Genomic DNA, 21,596 nt, shown 5'->3' on the forward strand with positions numbered 1-21,596 from the left:
TGCGCGCACGGTGGACACCTCTGCCCTCTAACCCCTAACCCCAAGTTCCTCACGTGTGATTGGTGTACAGAGCCGGGCAGGTAGCGGAGCTGGGTTGGTTAGTGCCTGGGTACGTAGGGCGTGTGCGCGAACAGATCCCGGGGGGCTAAGCGCCGGCTGCGGAGTCACGCGTCGGCGCGCTGTACCCTTTTGTTTACGCACGAGACGGGGTTTTACTTCGCGGGCGTGCTCACAGCAGCGCGTCCGCCACTGAGCCGCGTAGAGCGTCGTAAGCATAAAGCAGGCGGCCCCACTAATTGAATCATGCCTACGCGGGCAGCAGCAAAGTCGGGGGTACAGGGGGGTGAGGAATTGGAGGTCAGTAGCCCGAACCCGACAGAGCAGTCGGGGGGTAGTAGCGAGAATGAAACGGAGGAGGCGGGGGGCAGCAGCCCCCGCATATTGGTGTCGGAAGCGGCACGAACCCGCAGCGCGTTACCCCACGCAAAAATAAGACACCACCCTCAAAGACCACCTCACCCACACTCCCACCCTGGCTTTCCCCGATTTCACCACTGACTTTATTTTGGACACCGACGCCTGCGGCAGTGGGCTAGGCACGGTGCTGTCGCAGGTGCAGGATGGGACAGGGCAAGTCATCGCATATGCCAGCCGGACCCTGAGCGGGGCCGAGCTGAACTATTGTGTGACCCGTCAAGAACTGTATGCCGTGATCTTCGCATGTAAACAGTTCCGGCCGTACTTGTATGGCAGAAAATGTCGGGTACGCACTGACCATTATGCCCTACAGTTCCTCCTTACATTCAAGGAACCGTGGGGGCAGATGGCCCGATGGCTGGCGCAGCTGCAGGAGTACAACCTGCAAATCGAGTACCGTGCTGGGCGTATGCACACCAACACGGACGCCTTGTCGAGGCGACCCGCGGTGTGCGCCGAGACAAGGACGGGGGAAGCCTGCCCATGCTTCGCGGGGGGATGCTGCCGGCAAGCAGCGGGCCCCAGAGGGCGCGCCGAAACTAAAACCCCCCTCGCGGGAGAGAGTGCAGTATGTGCAACAGAGACCCCGGCAGGAGGAACCAGGGACCCGGAGGACCACCCGGCGGGCATGGGGCCCACACCCCGGGGCCTGACGGATCGCTCAACCCCACCCGATCGGATCCAGGAGGACGTCGGCTGCGCCTTCCCGGGCCTGGACGACGAGCAGCTGAGACGGACCCAGCTGCGGGATCCGGATCTGGCGGCGGTGGAAGCGGCCCTACGGGAGAAGAGGGACGCCCTACCAGGACCCTGGAGTGGTTTGTATGCCCGGTTGTGCGTGGTAACCGAAGCCGGCCAGCCTGGGTGCATCTGTGTTCCCGCCCAGGTGCGACCCCAGCTGCTAAGACTGGTGCACGACCACCCGCTCGGGGGCCATGATGAGGAACGGTGCACTCGGGAGACCCTGCGTCGCCAGTATCTCTGGCCCAAGTTAGCACCAGACGTGGCCGCCTGGGTGCAGGGCTGCCGCGCGTGTCAGCAATGCGGCCGAAACCAGGGCGATACCAGGTACCCCTGAGGCCGTTCCGCGTCAGTCGGACGAATCAGCTGGTTGGGATCGACCTGCAAGGTCCATTCTCGTTACAACAGACGGTGATGTGGGCTGGCAGCACCTGACGACGGCACGTGGGGCAAAACGTTGGACACCGCATTTGACAGAATTGGGTGACATTGCTCATTACTGTGCCAAGGTGTGATTCGAAGCGGTCTAAATACGGGGCTCACAAGTGGCTGCTTGTAAAAGCCAAAGAGCGGAATAAAACCCATTGCATTTAGAGGATATTGTCCCTTGTAATGCTTTGAATGTTGAACTGTGTCCATGTACATACAGAACAGAACAAACATACTTGTGATTAAAAAGTACATTAATTTGATCAAAACTTATTTCAGTAAATTAAAAATTGTAAAATCAAGTCTTCATTTGACACGAACGTAACTTGAGGCATAATGCACAGGCTGGTCTGGGTTTTTCTCCTAGAAATGCACTTCAGGTTGTCCATTAGTTCTGCAATATATAAACCCCATGGTAAAAGGTCTCGAGACCTCCCACGAGGCACAAATCAGACCGCGCGGCGTTGCAGCGGCTGTTTCTAATACGAACTACTAAAAATGTTACTCGGGCAATTCACGTTGAAAGAATGATTATAGTTTTAAGTTATGTCAACACAACAACGGTTATAGTAAAGTCTTTTTTATTCGAAAAATCATTCTCATGTCCAGCTGCCTGGTGGGGTGGCGCCCTACCGCCCCCTAGTGGACTAAGTCAGACCACCCACACACTTCTAGATTTAAAGCTTTCGTGACTGCTAGGATCCATACTCTTTGGTTCTATTGGGTAAAGTCACGTAGGTGAAAATAAAATAACAAAAAATCACGACGTTTCGGCCACAACACAAGCGGCCTTCATCAGGTGAAGGGACGAGACTGTCTGGAGGACAGCGCTGGAGTGAGAGAAGCCACGCTTAGATCACGACCTTTAAGCTGTGTGAGAAGAAAAAGACCAAGCGCCTTGACAAAGGAATTAGCATATAATTTAGCATTGAAATGGCTCATTGAAATAACTAAGTTAAAGTATACACATCGTCAGAGGTGCCCCTTGACAAAGCAATTAGCATAGAATTTAGCATTGAAATAGCTGAGTGATTAGCTTGTAACTGGTCACAGAAATAGCTATGTTAAAGTCAGAGCATATTTCACGTAAACAAAACGTGCCAATAAGTTACTGCTTCAGCACACTGGTTGTGTATTGGATAGTAAACCCAGAACATTTACCATTATAGTATGATGTTACGCTGATTATTACAACCAGCTTCATCAGGCGATTTGCCATAATTGTGAAGAAGTATTCCTGTTTCCGTCTATGAAGTCAACTCAGCCTTAAATGAGTACTTGGTGCAGGGTGTGAACATCGCCACTTGGGAGACAAATGCGGCCGGGCGTGGTGTTTGGCCACCCACCCCATCGTGTGCTGGGCCGGCCTTCATAGGTGTTGGCTCCCAGCGATTGCCCCGAGTCTGTTAAGGCTATACGGGGGTCTTTGTGTGTATGAGATGCATGCGAGTGTGTGTGTATGAGATGTGTGTGTATGTGATGTGTGTGTGTATGAGATGTGTGTGTGTATGAGATGTGTGTGTGTGTATGAGATGTGTGTGTGTATGAGATGTGTGTATGAGATGTGTGTGTGTATGAGATGTGTGTGTGTATGAGATGTGTGTGTGTGTATGAGATGTGTGTATGAGATGTGTGTGTGTATGAGATGTGTGTGTGTGTATGTGATGTGTGTGTGTGTATGAGATGTGTGTGTGTATGAGATGTGTGTGTGTGTATGAGATGTGTGTGTGTATGAGATGTGTGTGTGTGTATGAGATGCGTGTGTGTGTATGAGATGTGTGTGTGTATGAGATGCGTGTGTGTATGAGATGCGTGTGTGTGTATGAGATGTGTGTGTGTGTATGAGATGTGTGTGTGTATGAGATGTGTGTGTGTATGAGATGTGTGTGTGTATGAGATGTGTGTGTATGAGATGTGTGTGTGTGTGAGATGTGTGTGTGTATTAGATGTGTGTGTGAATGAGATGTGTGTGTGTGTATGAGATGTGTGTGTGTATGAGATGTGTGTGTGTGTATGAGGTATGTGTGTGTATGAGATGTGTGTGTGTATGAGATGTGTGTGTATGAGATGTGTGTGTATGAGATGTGTGTGTGTGTATGAGATGCACTGCTGTATAATAATGTACTACTCACTACTGAGTACACAGACAGTCCCCACTGTGTTCACAGCTACCACCCCAGCGCACGCATAAACTCAACTCAGTCATTAAAAATGTTAAGTTATGTTTAGCAAACAATAGTCATTGCAACGTTATACTTGAATCTAATAACAAGTTTAAGGCACAGCTGTATAATAATGTACTACTCACTACTAACCACAGTCCCCACTGTGTTCACAGCTACCACCCCAACACACACTCACACAGTGCGCTAACCACTGCACCACCGCTCCCCACACACACACAGTGTGCTAACCACTGCACCACCGCTCCCCACACTCACTCACACAGTGCGCTAACCACTGCACCACAGCACCCCACACACACGCAGTGCGCTAACCACTGCACCACCGCTCCACACACACACACGCAGTGCGCTAACCACTGCACCACCGCTCCCCACTACACACACAGTGCGCTAACCACTGCACCACCGCTCCCCACACACACACAGTGCGCTAACCACTGCACCACCGCTCCCCACGTCCACCACAACCTGGCACCCGATGATGTATCGATCGGCTCGGCTCACCGTGTCTGCTGCACCACGTGACGAGGCTGCTGCACCACGTGACGAGGTGCAGGACGAAGAGTTTCCGCATCCCCATTCACTCCACGCCAAGTCACCTGCAGAGAAAATCGATTTAAATTTCGATTAACTATACTCGCGCCGATTCATAATGGGATAACATTAGGAATCGATTATAGTAGAGTTACGGATGTATGAGTCGATTTCCATTGGGATAACATGGGAATCGATTTATTTGTGACTTAGGCTAATAAAATCGATTTGCATTGGGATAACATGGGAATCGATTTATTTGTGGCTTAGGCTAATAAAATCGATTTGCATTGGGATAACATGGGAATCAACAGTGGTCTAAAACGAACCTACATTAATCGATTCCTACTGTGTAGCCGTGGGAATCGACCACGTTTGCCGATCACGTGTGTGGGCGTGGTCTCTCAACGTCAATCAACCAGGTAGGGCGTTGACTGGTGGAGAGTTTGGGATCTGATTGATTGATTGCTTCTGTGGACAGGTGTCTTTTATACAGGTAACGAGCTGAGATTAGGAGCACTCCCTTTAAGAGTGTGCTCCTAATTTCAGCTCGTTACCTGTATAAAAGACACCTGGGAGCCAGAAATCTTTCTGATTGAGAGGGGGTCAAATACTTATTTCCCTCATTAAAATGCAAATCAATTTATAGCATTTTTGACATGCATTTTTCTGGATTTTGTTGTTGTTATTATATCTCTCACTGTTCAAATAAATCTACCATTAAAATTATATTTCTTAAAATTATATTTCTTTGTCAGTGGGCTAACGTACAAAATCAGCAGGGGATCAAATACTTTTTTCCCCTCACTGTAAACCCCAATGATCCGATCGAAATGAGGGATTTTGATCGGATCATTGGGAGGCCACGTGTCACTACCACCCCCCCCAACAGTCATGAGCAGCACCTCCCCACACGCCCTGCCACCGAGAAAAATGTTTCACGTACGAGAGTGAAACTGATATTTTCATTCTCAGCTGGAATTTAGCCAAATGCAATACGCTTGAAAAACCTGGTTTAAAATCACAAGCAAGTTGCCTGAATTTCAAACCCATGGTCTCAGCGGTACAGCTCGGTGCTCTTGGCAGGCTGAGCCAACCGGTCACTTCATCGCAAGCAACCGGAAGCATCAAGGTTGTCAATGCCGTGCGCGTCGTCCTAATGGGGAGCGGCAGTGTGGTGGCTTGCAACGCTGTGTTGCGAACCCAGTGAACAGAGTTCAATTCCTCCCCACTCACGACCAATAACGGTGCCGAATATTTAAACCGCTTTCCATGGGTCGGCATGGCTTTAAATGAGTACCTAGTGCAGTGTGATCGTGGTGGTGGTTGTGATGGTGGTGATGATCATGGTTGTGATGATGGTGGTGGTGATGGTATCTCTATGGGTCTCTGTGAGTCCCTGAGCCTCTATCGGTGTCTACGAGTCTCAGTCACTCTGGGTCTATATGGGTCTCTATGAGTCTCTACGGGTCTCTACGGGTCTCTGTGTGTCCCTGTGGGTCTCTGTGAGTCTCTGTGTGTCTGTTGGTCTCTGTATGTCTCTGTGTGTCTCTGTGGGTCTCTGTGTGTCTCTGTCGGTCTCTGTGTCTCCCTGTGGGTCTCTGGTGGCCGGGCCTGCTGTTGGCCACCCACTGCTCGTGTGCTGTGCCAGCCTTCATAGACGCTGCTACTCGCCAACAGCAATTGCCTCAACAGTCTGTTATTTCAAGTTTCATTTCAAGTTTTCATGTATTAGGTATAGCCCTGTGACATGGGAATAAATAGGGGTCACCCACCTAAGTTAATTATAAACGTGGGAGCGTTATACGCATTAGTTCGCTATCACGACATACAGTACCCTGGTGTCTACAAACTAAGTTGCCTCTGTGGTAGTAGTTACATTGGAGAAACCAAACGCAATGTCTCGGGCCGCATTCGTGAACACAAAGCAGACCTTAAACACGGTAGGACCAACACCTCGGCCATGGCAGATCACTGTTATAATTCAGTAGGCTCACATGACATTGACTTCTCCAAGACAGAGGTTCTTTGCAATACATCTGGCTACCATGAGAGATTTGTTCATGATGCTATCCACATATACAAACACAGAGACAATTTCAACCGAGAAGATGGACTCTGGCTTAGCAATCATTGGAAGGATTTATTTCAGGTCTTAATTGATTGTTCACGCTTACGGTGGCTTTCAGACAGCATAAATTTATTTTTCGTCTCCCCCCTCCTCTTTTCAGAACATAGATGGACTCTTGATTTAAAGCTTTCGTGACTGCAGTAATTCATATTCTTAGCTCTTTCGGTAAAGTCACGTTGAAGGGAAACAATAAAACAATAAAATATATATAAAACACAATATATATTTTATTATTTTATTGTTTCCCTTCAACGTGACTTTACCGAAAGAGCTAAGAATATGAATTACTGCAGTAACGAAAGCTTTAAATCAAAACATCAACAGGCTGATGTGCCACATCTCCTCCTTCAAGAAGTCTCACTGCCCTGCGATGTTGTGTCCACACAACCCAAACTACGGAGTGCCTGGTGGTAAACCGCTGTGCTGTAGCCTGCGCCCCTCCAGTGGAGGAGGAACAGTAAAACCTCGCTGATGCTCTCCTGAAGCACTCCTGTTGCGCAACAATCATTGAGACTAGTTGCACGTGCATCGATTGTAAAACCCCGTTCCGTTTCAGGAAGTGGGGACAGTTGGTGCCGTGTGCTCGTTTCACGTCGGGGTGCCACTAAAGGCGCAGGTCCCACTCCTGAGTGATCGGTTACGCGACGCTCTTTTGCACGAATAATCAATCTCTTGCAATTTAATTTAATTATTTAAATCTTTCGTGACTGCAGCGATTCATATTCTTTGTTCTTTCGGTAAAGTCACCACGTAGAAGGGAAACAATAAAATAATAAAAAACATAAAACAATAAAATTCTTACGACGTTTCGACCGCAACACAAGCAATCATCGTCAGGTGTGAAAACCACAGCAAGAACATTTAACTCGTAATCTCGTAGTCACTTACATGTTAATATCGCCTGATGATGTCACTTACATGTTAATATCGCCTGATGATGTCACTTCCCTCTTAATGTCGCCTGATGATGTCACTTCCTGCTTAATGTCACCTCATGATGTCACTTCCCTCTTAATGTCACCTGATGATGTCACTTCCCTCGCATTCAATGCAAACATGTCCAGGGCCCCGAGCCCGCCACTTCCGTCTGAAATGTCCAATGCGCCCATCGCAGAAAGCTGGTGCTACACACAGGTAACTTGTTCCCCTGTGGCCAATCACATTCAACGGGTCTCCGTCTTGTGCCGGTCAAAGTATGCGCATGGCTAATGCATTTAACTTTTACACGTTTTTTGTTCATCACAAAGCCATCCAAAATGGTTTCATAATTATGTGTAAGTGCAATTATGGATTATCATTGTACAGGCTATTTTTGTACATCAGATTGCAAAGTTCATAGAATTGCACTAACAACATTATACTAGATAATTGTCTCTGATTTTGACTGGTAGTGTATTTTTACAAAAGGGGCAGCAGTTTTTATCAAATAAAAAAATAAAAAGGCCTTTTATTGCACACTCTAATCTATGACATGTTGAGACTTGTTGTGTTAACGCTGTGCAGTAATGAACACGCAAGGTAATCCCAGAACACTAATAAGACCCTTTCATTTACAGTAATGTTTCTTTCCTTATAGACAGTTTGTGTTTTTTAGCACAATATTCAGATGTGTGGGTGAAATACTTGAGGGTGTGTCAATGGTCATGTATTTATGGTAATGAATGAGCTTTATAGCTGTTATGTGCTCGTGTGTTTCAGGTTAAGGTCGTAAAGTTCTCTTATATGTGGACCATCAACAATTTCAGCTTCTGTCGTGAAGAAATGGGCCAAGTTCTCAAGAGTTCTACATTTTCAGCAGGCACCAATGATACATTGAAATGGTACAGTAAATTCTGGCTATTTTATGACATTAAAAAATCACAATGCTCACAGAGGTGCTTTACTAGAACAATGTTGCATAGTGCATGTTTTAGTTCATACTATATTGTTTTAGTAATGTAGTCTGCGCGTACATACACACCTAATATGTCTTGTTTATATGTTCAATCAGGTGCCTACGCATAAACCCCAAGGGTTTTGACGAAGAGAGTAAAGATTACCTATCGTTGTACTTGTTATTGGTCAGCTGTCCCAAGAGTGAAGTCTACGCCAAGTTCAAGGTTTCTATTCTTAATGCCAAGGGAGAGGAAACCAAGGCTATGGGTGAAACTACTTGTATTTAAGTATCAATTCACGTCATATGTGTATTTGGTAACAGGATTATATCATAATCAGCCATTATTTATCGACTGCTTGAAACATTTTATAAACCTTACGAACACCATCCCTCATCCTTCACATGAGCTGATCTAATATCTCCTTGTCTACGTTTGACATCGTCTTGGGCATGTACTCTACTTTTCTTCCTATTCGACCACTAGTCTCACCCATCAACCATCCCATTTAGCGATGTGTCCTGTCCAAGCCCAATCTATATTTACAACAGTGAATATGATGTCTCTAATTTGCCGTTTTGATTTGACCAACGTGTTCCTCTTTCAGTTTCTCACTGTAATTCTCAACTTACTTCTCTCCATGCTTTGTGTATTTTTTAGTTTTGTTCCATTTGTCAGTGTTTCTATTTGTAATCAGTGTTTCATAGTAGGTGATATGCACTAGATTGGAATCTTTCATCCTGTAGCACATTGCAACTTTTCATTATCAAATTCATATTCCAAAAGTGCTCTTGATCCTGTTCCACCTTCAGAAGTTGCCATTATGCATATTTTTTGTGTCTTCCACGATATTGACCCTCCAATAATAATTTTATTTTGCTTAGTGTACCTGGACATTGTCATTCACGGACATTTCTTTTCCTAGTTTTACAATCTTCACCATGTGTTATTCCGTTGTGATTTATCAAGTGACGGCTTTATTTGTTCTGCTTGCACTCACTGTTTATTACAACTTCATTATTTTTGTTTGTATTCTCATCCATTTTTTTATTCATTTCTGGTGGTTTTACAAAGGTTGGCATTTTCATCCCATTTCACACTTCTCCTTTACCTTGCTTTAGTGGTTCATATTGTTTGTTTTATAATTGCCTTATTACTTTCAGGATACTCTTTCAATGCGCGATAACTATTTTAAGTGATGACATCCATACATTTACTGTGCTTTGCTAAGGCTATTAACATTTTTCTGAGAGTCTAAATCTATCTTTTTGTTTTTAACTTTCATGTTTTTTTCTTATTATTTGCTTTGGTGTTGTCTTTGGTAATGTTAACATGTAACTCACGTCACACAACCATGTTTACAAAGACAAGCATTATGAATACACAAACACATTCACGTAATCCATATGAACTATATCTTCATACACTTAAATCCAGGGCTGATTTTCATCTACCTTGAAGTTAAAAGCTAAACTGAACTATTTTTATTTTACCAGGCAAGGCCCACTGAGCTACAGTGTGGGAAAAAAGTATTTGATGCCCTGCTGATTTTGTACGTTTGCCCACTAACAAAGAACTGATCAGTCTATAATTTTAATGGTAGGTTTATTTGAACAGTGAGAGACAGAATAACAACAACAAAATCCAGAAAAACGCATGTCAAAAATTTTATAAATTGATTGGCATTTTAATGAGGGAAATAAGTATTTGACTCCCTCTCAATCAGAAAGATTTCTGGCTCCCAGGTGTCTTTTTTACAGGTAACGAGCTGAGATTAGGAGCACACTCTTAAAGGGAGTGCTCCTAATCTCAGCTTGTTACCTGTATAAAAGAAGCAATCAATCAATCAGATTCCAAACTCTCCACCATGGCCAAGACCAAAGAGCTCTCCAAGGATGTCAGGGACAAGATTGTAGACCTACACAAGGCTGGAATGGGCTACAAGACCATTGCCAAGCAGCTTGGTGAGAAGGTGACAACAGTTGGTGCGATTATTCGCAAATGTAAGAAACACAAAAGAACTGTCAATCTCCCTCGGTCTGGGGCCCCATGCAAGATCTCACCTCGTGGGGTTGCAATGATCATGAGAACGGTGAGGAATCAGCCCAGAACTACACGGGAGGATCTTGTCAATGATCTCAAGGCAGCTGGGACCATAGTCACCAAGAAAACAATTGGTAACACACTACGCCGTGAAGGACTGAAATCCTGAAGCGCCCGCAGGGGGCCCTGCTCAACAAAGTACATATACATGCCTGTCTGAAGCTTGCCAATGAACATCTGAGTGATTCAGAGGACAACTGGGTGAAAGTGTTGTGGTCAGATGAGACCAAAATGGACCTCTTTGGCATCAACTCAACTCGCCGTGTTTGGAGGAGGAGGAATGCTGCCTATGACCCCAAGAACACCATCCCCACTGTCAAACATGGAGCTGTAAACATTATGCTTTGGGGGTGTTTTTCTGCTAAGGGGACGGGACAACTTCACCGCATCAAAGGGAAAATGGACGGGGCCATGTACCGTCAAATCTTGGGTGAGAACCTCCTTCCCTCAGCCAGGGCATTGAAAATGGGTCCTGTATGGGTATTCCAGCATGACAATAACCCAAAACACACGGCCAAGGCAACAAAGGAGTGGCTCAAGAAAAAGCACATTAAGGTCCTGGAGTGGCCTAGCCAGTCTCCAGACCTTAATCCCATAGAAAATATGTGGAGGGAGCTGAAGGTTCGAGTTGCCAAACGTCAGCCTCGGAACCTTAATGACTTGGAGAAGATCTGCAAAGAGGAGTGGGACAAAATCCCTCCTGAGATGTGTGCAAACCAGGTGGCCAACTACAAGAAACGTCTGACCTCTGTGATTGCCAACAAGGGTTTTGCCACCAAGTCCTAGGTCATGTTTTGCAGAGGGGTCAAATACTTATTTCCCTCATTAAAATGCAAATCAATTTATAACATTTTTGACATGCGTTTTTCTGAATTTTGTTGTTTTTCTGTCTCTCACTGTTCAAATAAACCTACCATTAAAATTATAGACTGATCATTTCTTTGTCAGTGGGCAAACATACAAAATCAGAAGGGAATCAAATACTGTTTTCCCTCACTGTACATAGCTCTTTTTCAGAAGTGCCCCGGCCACAAACGATAGCTTAACGAGATCGCTTATTGTGTGGAAATGTATAGCAGCCAAATACTCTGGATTTTTATAAATATGGAGGGAAAAACCGGAAGACCTGGATAAAAATACATGCAACCACAAGAACATGCAGATTACAAATATACAGGCATCAGGGTTGAGATTGAACCCATGACCTATATACCAGGCGAGGTAGTTGACTGCCACCGTGGCGCAGGGCTTTAGAATACATTGCTGTCTTTACACTTTGAAAATAGAATTAAGTTTTTTTTTTCCCATTACATGAAATTACCACAGTTTATTTTAAGAACTGGTGAGTATTGTTTGAAATCTATTTTTTTACAGAGAGCCCACGAGCATACCGCTTTTTCCAAGGAAAAGACTGGGGATTTAAAAAAATTCATTCGAAGAGATTTTTTGCTTGATGTATCTAATAGCTTGCTTCCAGATAACAAACTGACACTCTTTGGTGAAGTAAGTATGACATGCTGCAGCTAATGTGTAATTTTCTATTTTATTCATTACAATTGCACAGTTGGAGTCAATATTCTATTTAATTGAAGATTGTAATAATTACTTTCCCTATTCCATACAAGGAAATTGTTAACATGAGTTTTACAAGCACTTTTTTCCTCCACTGATGCTAGAGTTAACATAGCACAACAATTAAATAATCAAGCATAATTTTTTTTAGGTTTTCTCCCTCTGGATAGTGTTTATATTTAAACCTTGACATTTTTATAAACTAGAATGTCAGGTGTTACATAAAGTGTTTTGTTTAAATGTCGCCACATGAATTCCTTTTCCTATTCTCGGACATCAGCCAGTTTGATGTAAATGTTTCTTGTCCTTAGGGGGGTCCTTTTAATCAGCCAGATTTACATTTTTTACCTTTAAAATCCTTTACAAAATACAAGCATTTTTGAGAATGAAAGGAAGCACATCAAGAAGGGCTGTTCACTTCCTCTGTTGTTGTGCAGAACCCATAATTAGGGGCCTCACTACCTGTTTAAACTGTTTATACAGTGTAAAATAACTTGACAAAAATATAGAATGAAAATTGATTAATATGAAAAACATTTCACGGACCACTATTTTGGCATTCACAACACTTGTTCTGATATAGGATGTCTGTGCAGATTTGCTTGCTTGATTGAACCAAAGCCTACATCTTCATGCAAAATGTGTAGTTAAGTGAGGATTTGTAAAAAAAAAATCATCAAATGCCTTCTCAAAGCTGGTTGATGTCTATGCAGGTTAGTGTGGTGCAGGATTCCGTGAACATTTCTGGACAATCCAGCATGAGTACATTGAAAGTGCCAGATTGCCGGCTGGCAGTTGACTTCGGGGAGATCTGGGACAATTCCCGCTTCACTGACTGCCTGCTTCGTGTTGGTGGCCAGGAGTTTAAAGCACACAAGGCCGTATTGGCAGGTCTGTGCCACAACAAGCAACACATGCGTCGTTTAGTGTACAATAGAACCATATAATTAATGATACTGTAATTAGTTTGGGGTAATCAACTACAGCCATTTCCTGTTTTACACTGAATTTTATTAACTAACACTGGCAAATGCTTACGTCAATTTGTAATGCTTTTTGTTAAAGGATACATCAGTAAATATGTGTAATGAATTCAACTGAGTCACAGACGCACTTCTTCAACCGACACACGGGGTACTACCCCTTAACACATGAACAACCTATGGTGGTGGACCACCAGGCTATCTACACTAATTACACGGGAATTAGCTACGACGGACCGGACCCTGGCCGGGGTCCGGGTCCACGTGTTGGTGACTCTTGTAGGACGTAGATTCTTCAGGATGAACAACAGCAGCCGGTCCCTCTCGGGACCCGGCTTTTATCCTCTGTGGCGGGGGTGGCTCCGCCCTTGGCCACGACCACCTTCTGGAATCCTCTAGCGGGTTCCCGGCCCTGACACGTGACCACCCCTAGCCCCCACCTGGGGGCCCTGTGTACACTTTACTGGTCACGTGTCCTTCGTGGTCAAGTGCCATGGCCCTTGGTAACCCCATTCCCATGGCCAGCACTCTCACACCCTATCCTGTAGGGGTCGGCACCGCACGCAGAGCGTGGTGCCACTCAGCACTGTCAGACAGCGCTCACCATGTCCCTCACCACACACAGAAACCCACACACTCACCACACACAGAAACCCACACACTCACCTCACACAGAGACCCACAGACTTCAACACACAGAGACACACAGACTCACCACACACAGACACACACACAGACCCACAAACTCACCACACACAGACACACACAGAGATCCACAGACTCACCACACACAGAGACCCAGAGACTCACCTCACACAGACACACACAGATACACACAGACACACACAGACTCACCACACACAGAGACCCACGGACTCACCTCACACAGACACACAGAGACTCACAGACTCACCACACACAGACACACACAGACACTCACAGACTCACCACACACAGACACACACAGACTCACCTCACACAGAGCCCCGTGTCGGCATCTTCAGGCTGAGTCGACCTTGAGGAGGCCCAGACAGGGTTCAGATTTTTCCCGCCATCGCCGCCATTCGCCCCGACCGGAAGCGGAAGTAGAAGCTGGGGGTGGAGGTGGGGGTCGCCGAAAGAGGCGGGGCGGGAGGCGGCTTCCGGGGGCGTGGTCTCGCACTGGGACGTCACTCGGAGGGGCGTGGCTGACAGCACCGGTGACGTCGCAATCACCACGTGCTTCCTCATAGTTCGAGACAGGAGTGAAGGAGACGGCCGCTTCTCAAATTTCAGCTGCTTCAGCTTCATCATCTTCGTCCAACTTCTGCTGAAGCCATCCGTGCCAAACCTTTGACGAGGTGAGTGTGTGGGCTAGTGGTGAGTGTGTGGGTCGGTGTTGTGGGCTCATGGTGTATGTGTGGGTCCGTGGTCAGTGTGTAGATCCATGTTGTGGGTTCGTGGTGAGTGTGTCAGTCCGTCTTGTAGGTTTGTGTTAAGTTTGTAGGTCCGTGTTGTGGGTTATTTGTGAGGCTGGGTCCGTGGTGAGGATGTGAGTCCATGTGAGTTTGTGGTGATAATGTGAGTCCGTGTTGTGAGTTCGTAGTGAGGATGGGGGTTCGTGGTGAGGATGGTGGGTTCCTGGTGGGGGGACGTGGGACAGTGGTGAGGATGTGAGTTCGTGTTGTGACTCTCTACACCATCTCCACCCCCCTCCCACCCCCCCACTCACAGCTTTCCACACAGAGACCTTGGGGACTGCTGCGTGAGCAAAGCCACTCTGAGCATCAGCACCATGGAGGTACGCATGGGCCCCTACACTCGACTTACTAACACCACCAGCACTTACGAACACCACTAGCACTTACGAACACCACCCACACTTACGAACACCACCCACACTTACAAACACCACCCACACTTACGAACGAGCTTCCATGAAATATATATTTGTTTAACATCGACTTACAACTCGCACTTGCGAACCGAACCGTGGAACGATCCTCCGCGAGATGGAGTGAGTGTTTGTGATGCCTGTACACTACTCTGTGGCACCACGGTGGCTATGAGATGTTAACAACCTCACTTGGTATACAGGAGGTCGTGGGTTTGACCCCGACCCTGAGGCCTACTGTTTATTTGAAGTCTGTGTAGAGGAGCCTACTCCAATATTGTTTTTGTGTGTGTGTATGTGCGTGTAGACGAGCCAAGCTGGAGCGAGAAGGAGGCAGGGAGTCTCTGACAACACGTGGAGCGCGCTGTCAGCAGCCGGCACCGGCCCTATCCGCAGTAAATCGCCTCGAGGTGAGAACAGCAGTGAGCAAACATATCCATCGTTGAATGGGGGGAAGTCACTACCGCCATTTTGCATGGGGGACTTGACGGTGGCCATGTTGCTTAGGGGACTTTATGGCAGCCATGTTGCACGGGTGACTTCATTTTGGCAATTTTGCATGGGGGATGTCACGGCAGCCATGTAGCATGGGGTACATTACTATGGCCATGTTGCATGGGGGACATCACTCTGGACATGTTATGTGGGGGATTTCACGGTGGCCATGATGCATGGCAGTCTATAGGATGGCCACGTTGCATGAGGGATATCACAGCGGCCATGTTGCATGGGGTTGTCATGGTGGCCATGTGACATGGGGGATGTCACGGCAGCAATGTTGCGTGAGGGATGTAACTTCGGCCATGTTGCAAGTGGGACTTTTTTGGCGTGGTAGAATCGTTACTCGGTATAACCTTCGTGGGGACTTTGTTCATTGCCTGTTGCTGATGATGAGATGTACAGTGACCCGCTGATTTTATTTTTGTTTGCTCAATTGCGATCACTCGTCCAGGTGTGTGTGTGTGGGGGAATGTTGGTGCGGTGATGTGTGCATTGTGCTGTGAGCCCATTGAGAGAGGTTCACTTCCCTGCCACGGCTCACGTCACAGACGAGTCGATGTATCAAATGCTAGCGGGCATCCTTCTAGGTCAAGCTACGCCTTAAATAAGTATGTCGTGTGGTGCGTGAACACCAGCATTGGGGAGACGAAATCATTCCGATCTTCGTAGTGGTCATATCTGCCTTTGATTTTTTGTCTTGTTGGCTTTAATCGGTGCTTATTCTTAGCTCTTTCGGTAAAGTCACCTTCAACGTGACTTTACCGAAAGAGCTAAGAATATGAATTACTGCAGTCACGAAAGCTTTAAATCAAAATTTAATAGGTGCTTGTTAACACTTGCTGCTACAATGACTAAAGGGTGGGATTTTCTTGTGTGTGTAAGTGTGGTTACTTGGGTAGCGGTGGTGTAGCTGTGCTTTGAATAACCGCAGGAGCCCCGGTTCGATTTCCGGCCACGGCCAACATCGGGAACGAGTGATGTTGAACCGATTCAAGGAACCTCTCCTTGAGCTCGCCCGAGCTGAAATGACTGCCTGCTGCGGTGTGTAAAACATCGGCACTGGGGAAGACAAAAGCAGGCCAGGGGTGTACCCCGGGGCCACATCGCCACCACCGCGACGGTGTGGCGGTCTCAATAGGCGCTCGCCAATCACGTTTCACTTGTCCGTTGCTTGTACCCATCATCATCGTCATCGTCGTCGTCATCATCGTCACCGTCTTTCCCCCACCAACCCACTCTCTTTGTCCTCAGGTGCTGGAGCTGGTGTGAGGGGCCGCCCGCTGCAACGGCACTTTGCGCGGGGACCGGCCCGCGGCACCGTACGACGCACAACCCCGCCGCGTTCTTGGGTTCTTTCGGTAAAGTCACCACCATGTAGAATGAGAATAAAATAATAAAATAAAATAACACAATAAAATTCTCACAACGTTTCGGCCACAACACAAGTGGCCTTCTTCAGGTGAAAGGAACAGACCTGTAGGGACGACACATTCATTGAAGCTCTGTCGGCCCGACAGGTTTGTTCCTTTCACCTGAAGAAGGCCGCTTGTGTTGTGGCCGAAACGTCGTGAGAATTGTATTGTGTTATTTTATTTTATCAATTTATTATTTTATTCTCATTCTACGTGGTGGTGACTTTACCGAAAGAACCAAGGAAGATGAATCCTTGCAGTCACGAAAGCTTCAAATCGAAACCCCTCCGCGGTCGAGCGGTGGGCACCGCCCACCGCCCGACCGCTCGACCACCGGCACAAACCAAGCCCGCCCCCCCGCATCACACGAAGACGTTTCCGCGAAACACAGCGGGATCTCGCCCTAGACATTGGGACGTCGGTTTCTTTCCGTGTCGTGTCTACGCAGCTGACGTCTACAACGCGGTCAAGATGGACATTTTTATTGTAAACCACGGGTAAGCGGAAACGCGGAGGGCAGCGATGGACCGAGCGCTTTACGACGCAGCGAGCCCTCCGGACGGGCGCATGCCCCACAGAATCAGATTCCGATTTAAAGCTTTCGTGACTGCAAGGATTCATCTTCTTTGGTTCTCTCGGTAAAGTCACCACCACGTAGAATGAGAATAAAATAATAAATTGATAAAATGAAATAACACGATAAAATTCTCACGACGTTTCGGCCACAACACAAGCGGCCTTCATCAGGTGAAGGGACGAGACTGTATGGAGGACAGCGCTGGAGCGAACACAGCCACGCTCACCTGATGAAGGCCGCTTGTGTTGTGGCCGAAACGTCGTGAGAATTTTATTGTGTTATTTTATTTGATCAATTCTATTATTTTATTCTCATTCTACGTGGTGGTGACTTTAACCGAAAGAACCAAAGAAGAGAATCAGATTCATATTCTTAGTTCTTTCGGTAAAGTCACGTTGAAGGGAAACAACAAAATAATAAAATAAATAAGCGATCTTTTTTTATTTATATATATTTTATTATTTTGTTGTTTCCCTTCAACGTAACTTTACCGAAAGAACTAAGAATATGAATTACTGCAGTCACGAAAGCTTTAAATCAAAATAGAATCAGATTCGTTCATCAGGATGATTATTTATACACGGGAGGTATCCCATCGTTAATTTTTTGTTTTATATATATTTACAATTGTTAACAAATACGTAGAGTTTGATGAGACAAGTTGCCACTTACACGTGCCCGCGGCTTAATTTGTGTTTTCGATTCTATTTTGCCTTCTGAAAAAGAAATCTGCCCAACGAACCCCCCCAACAGGGAGTCCGTGCACCCCGGGTTAGGAGGCACTGCTGTGCACTGTAATTCCTGGTTTTACTCTATCATTCCGTACGATTGGCGCTGTGTCCGCATAAGTACATTAGACACACGCACGCACACACACCAATACGTGCGCTGTTTGAAATTGAAAATGTAATCGAGGCGGGTTTTTACATGTAAGTAAAAAAAAAGATACATTATTATTAGCATCAATGCAGATTAAAAAAAACACGTACGCACAGAATCTCTGTTCGAGTCGACATACGTGATCAAACACAAACTCGTCCGTCTGTCAGCTGGTCTAACGTGTCAGTGAGGAGGACCGGGTGTCGGTCACGCACACGAGAGTCGAGTCAGCCCTGGGGCGCCTCGCTCCCTGCCGCGAGCCACCATGGGGAGCCGTGGCATCGAGCGTGCGGCGTACGGGGGGGACCCGATGGCCCCTTGACCCCCGTACTCTTTGGTTCTATTCGGTAAAGTCACCACGTAGGTAAAAAAATAAAACAACAAAAATCACGACGTTTCGGCCATGATACAAGCGGCCTTCATCAGGTGAAGGGATCAGGCTGTCTCGAGGACAGCGCTGGAGTGGAACAGCCACGCTCAGACCGCGGACCTTTAAGCTTAAAGGTCCCTTCACCTGATGAAGGCCGCTTGTGGTGTTGTGGCCGAAACGTCGTGATTTTTGTTGTTTTATTTTTTGACCTACGTGGCTTTACCGAATAGAACCAAAGAGTATGGATCCTTGCAGTCACGAAAGCTTCAAATCTAGAATTCCTTGACCCGTATCGGTCAAAAATAACTTCCGTCACTGAAATACGACGCGACTCAAGATGCGTTAAACACGCCTTCCCCAAACTTCACAATGTTTTCAAAATCAAATAGTTTGGTGGTGGTGGTGGTGGAGGAGCCCACGTTGGCCTTTGGGCGCGTGTGCTTTCTCGGAGGCGCGTATTGAAGCAGACTCATCGCAACAAAGTGAACTTGGTTCTGTCTCTCACTGTTCAAATAAACCTACCATTAAAATTATGGACTGATCATTTCTTTGTCAGTGGGCAAACCTACAAAATCAGCAGGGCATCAAATACTTTTTTCCCTCACTGTATACACACACACATATACACACACATATATACACGGCTGGTTGGGTGGGTGAGTGGGGTGTTTGTTTTTGGCATCATCCGAGCAAGTGCTTTGGCGCGCGGCAGTCACACACACAAAAGACAAAAGATCCCCCGTGTAGCCTTAACAGACTGTAGGGGCAAGTGCTGTTAGCGAGCAGCACCTATGAAGACCGGCACGGCACACGAGGGGGTGGGTGGCCAGCACCACGCCCGACCGCCTTTGTCTTTCTCTCCGGGCGGCGCACGATTCTGCTCGCAGCTCCTCACTCACTCTCAGAACTCATCAATTGTATTCGCGCGGCTCTTAGCTTCTCGCATCTCTTATCGCTCATCGAAATCCTTGACTCTGCAAAGCGACTTAAACTATCAGGGTAAATGTAGAATGAAACTTTCAGCGACGCTGTCGGTCAGCACCTAGCAACACATCACCCCTCTCCTCTGCAAGACTAAGTTGCATGATCCTTTGTCCTTGCTTATATGTGAAACGACTTCGTGATATATAAAAAAATCACGACTTCGTGATATTTTAAATATTTTTTTTATTCACAGTCTGTTCAAGGCTACACGGGGGATCTTTGTCTTTGTGTTGGGTGCTAACAGCACTTGCCCCAACATTCTGTTCAGGCTACACGGGGGATCTTGGTCTGTGTTAGGTGCTCACTAACAGCACTTGCCCTAACAGTCTGCTCAGGTTATACGGGGGATCTTTGTCTTTGTGTTGGGTGCTAACAGCACTTGCCCCAACATTCTGTTCAAGGCTACACGGGAGATCTTTGTCTTTGTGTTAGGTGCTCGCTAACAGCACTTGCCCCAACAGTCTGTGTGTGTGTACACTGTGTGTGTGTACACTCTGTGTGTGTACACTGTGTGTGTGTATACTGTGTGTGTGTCCACTCTGTGTACACTGTGTGTGTATACACTGTGTCTGTGTGTACACTGTGTGTGTGTCCACTCTGTGTGTGTCCACTCTGTGTGTGTGTACACTGTGTGTGTGTGTACACTGTGTGTGTACACTGTGTGTGTGTGTACACTGTGTGTACACTGTGTGTGTGTACACTGTGTGTGTGTACACTGTGTGTGTGTTTACACTGTGTGTGTGTAGTGGGAGGCACAGGTGGTGCATTGGCCAGTCATCTCAGTCAGTCGACCCATGGCATCTTTTCATCAATTTATTATTTTCAATTTATTATTTTTACTTGTTACGAATTTTATTAAAATGTTAATTTATTATTTTTATCTTTAATTCTGTTTATTTTTTGTTTTCTACCTACGTGACTTTACCGAAAGAACCAGGAATATGGTAGCGCATTCTCAAATTTGTTGCAGAGGTTTAAGGTTCAAACCCGACAGGCACACCTGCCCACCCCAGTAACATTCACCACAATATGCGCAGTCTGCTTAACAGCGGATGTCAAACATAGTATTGTGTCACCCAAAACGCACAGGTCATATTGCGTGTTGGTGTCACGGTCAAAATTGTGGTAATTCCAGTAACATTATCCAGAATCTCCACAAGGGAGATGACGCGTCAATGATCGCCCCCTTACCGACAGACTCATGCCCACGTGCAGGCCGGTGTAGGGCCACCTTGTGCCACACAGGGGCAGCTGCCACTTAGGGGCACCCTTCGATTGTTTGGGATGAGATTCGATACGAAACACCGAGTAGGCAAGCGACTTATGAGTGCAAATATGTTGTGTATAACGTAGTGAATCGATAATAGAAGTTTTTGGGTTTCATCGCATAAATATATAAATGTTGTGTCGTTAAAACCCGCCACCACCCGACACAGCCAACTAGTAAGGGTTGTCACGTAAACAGAACGTGCCAATTCGTCACTAGCACAGCACGAGTGTATAGTGTAGTGTATAGTGTAGTGTATATAGTAGTGTATAGTGTAGTATATAGTAGTGTATAGTGTAGTGTATATAGTAGTGTACTAGCACAGCACTAGCGTGTAGTGTATAGTGTAGTGTATAGTAGTGTGTAGTGTATAGTTTATGGTACTAGCACAGCACTAGTGTGTAGTGTATAGTGTAGTGTATAGTGTAGTGTACTAGCACAGCACTAGTGTGTAGTATAGTGTAGTGTATAGTAGTGCATAGTGTAGTGTAGAGTAGTTTAGTGTAGTGTACTAGCATAGCACTAGTGTGTAGTGTAGTGTATAGTGTAGTGTTCTAGCACAGCACTAGTGTGTAGTGTAGTGTATAGTGTAGTGTATAGTATATTGTACTAGCACAGCACTAGTGTGCAGTGTAGTGTTTAGTGTACTAGCACAGCACTAGTGTGTAGTGTAGTGTACTGTGTAGTGTATAGTGTAGTGTAC

At 46.3% G+C, this 21,596-nt stretch overlaps 2 long non-coding RNA genes across 3 annotated transcripts; both read left to right on the plus strand.

Moving 5' to 3' along the window:
• The first annotated feature begins 7,549 nt into the window (after positions 1-7,549).
• LOC116937545 (uncharacterized) lies at positions 7,550-12,187 on the plus strand. Of its 2 annotated transcripts, XR_012936067.1 has the most exons (4): positions 7,550-7,632; positions 8,197-8,318; positions 8,489-8,640; positions 11,850-12,187. It is a non-coding gene; the product is annotated as an uncharacterized LOC116937545 (long non-coding RNA). The 2 variants fall into 2 exon arrangements; XR_012936066.1 differs by lacking the exon at positions 11,850-12,187 and having other exon boundaries at positions 8,489-8,994.
• A 2,442-nt stretch (positions 12,188-14,629) lies between these two features.
• LOC142915714 (uncharacterized) lies at positions 14,630-19,175 on the plus strand. The gene is made up of 3 exons (XR_012936070.1): positions 14,630-14,810; positions 15,211-15,313; positions 16,656-19,175. It is a non-coding gene; the product is annotated as an uncharacterized LOC142915714 (long non-coding RNA).
• Positions 19,176-21,596: the final 2,421 nt, after the last annotated feature.

The sequence above is a fragment of the Petromyzon marinus genome, unplaced genomic scaffold (assembly GCF_048934315.1).
Source record: "Petromyzon marinus isolate PM22_M1 ecotype Great Lakes invasive population unplaced genomic scaffold, UKy_Petmar_22M1.pri1.0 PM_G_Scaffold_34, whole genome shotgun sequence".
NCBI classification, from domain to species: domain Eukaryota; kingdom Metazoa; phylum Chordata; class Hyperoartia; order Petromyzontiformes; family Petromyzontidae; genus Petromyzon; species Petromyzon marinus.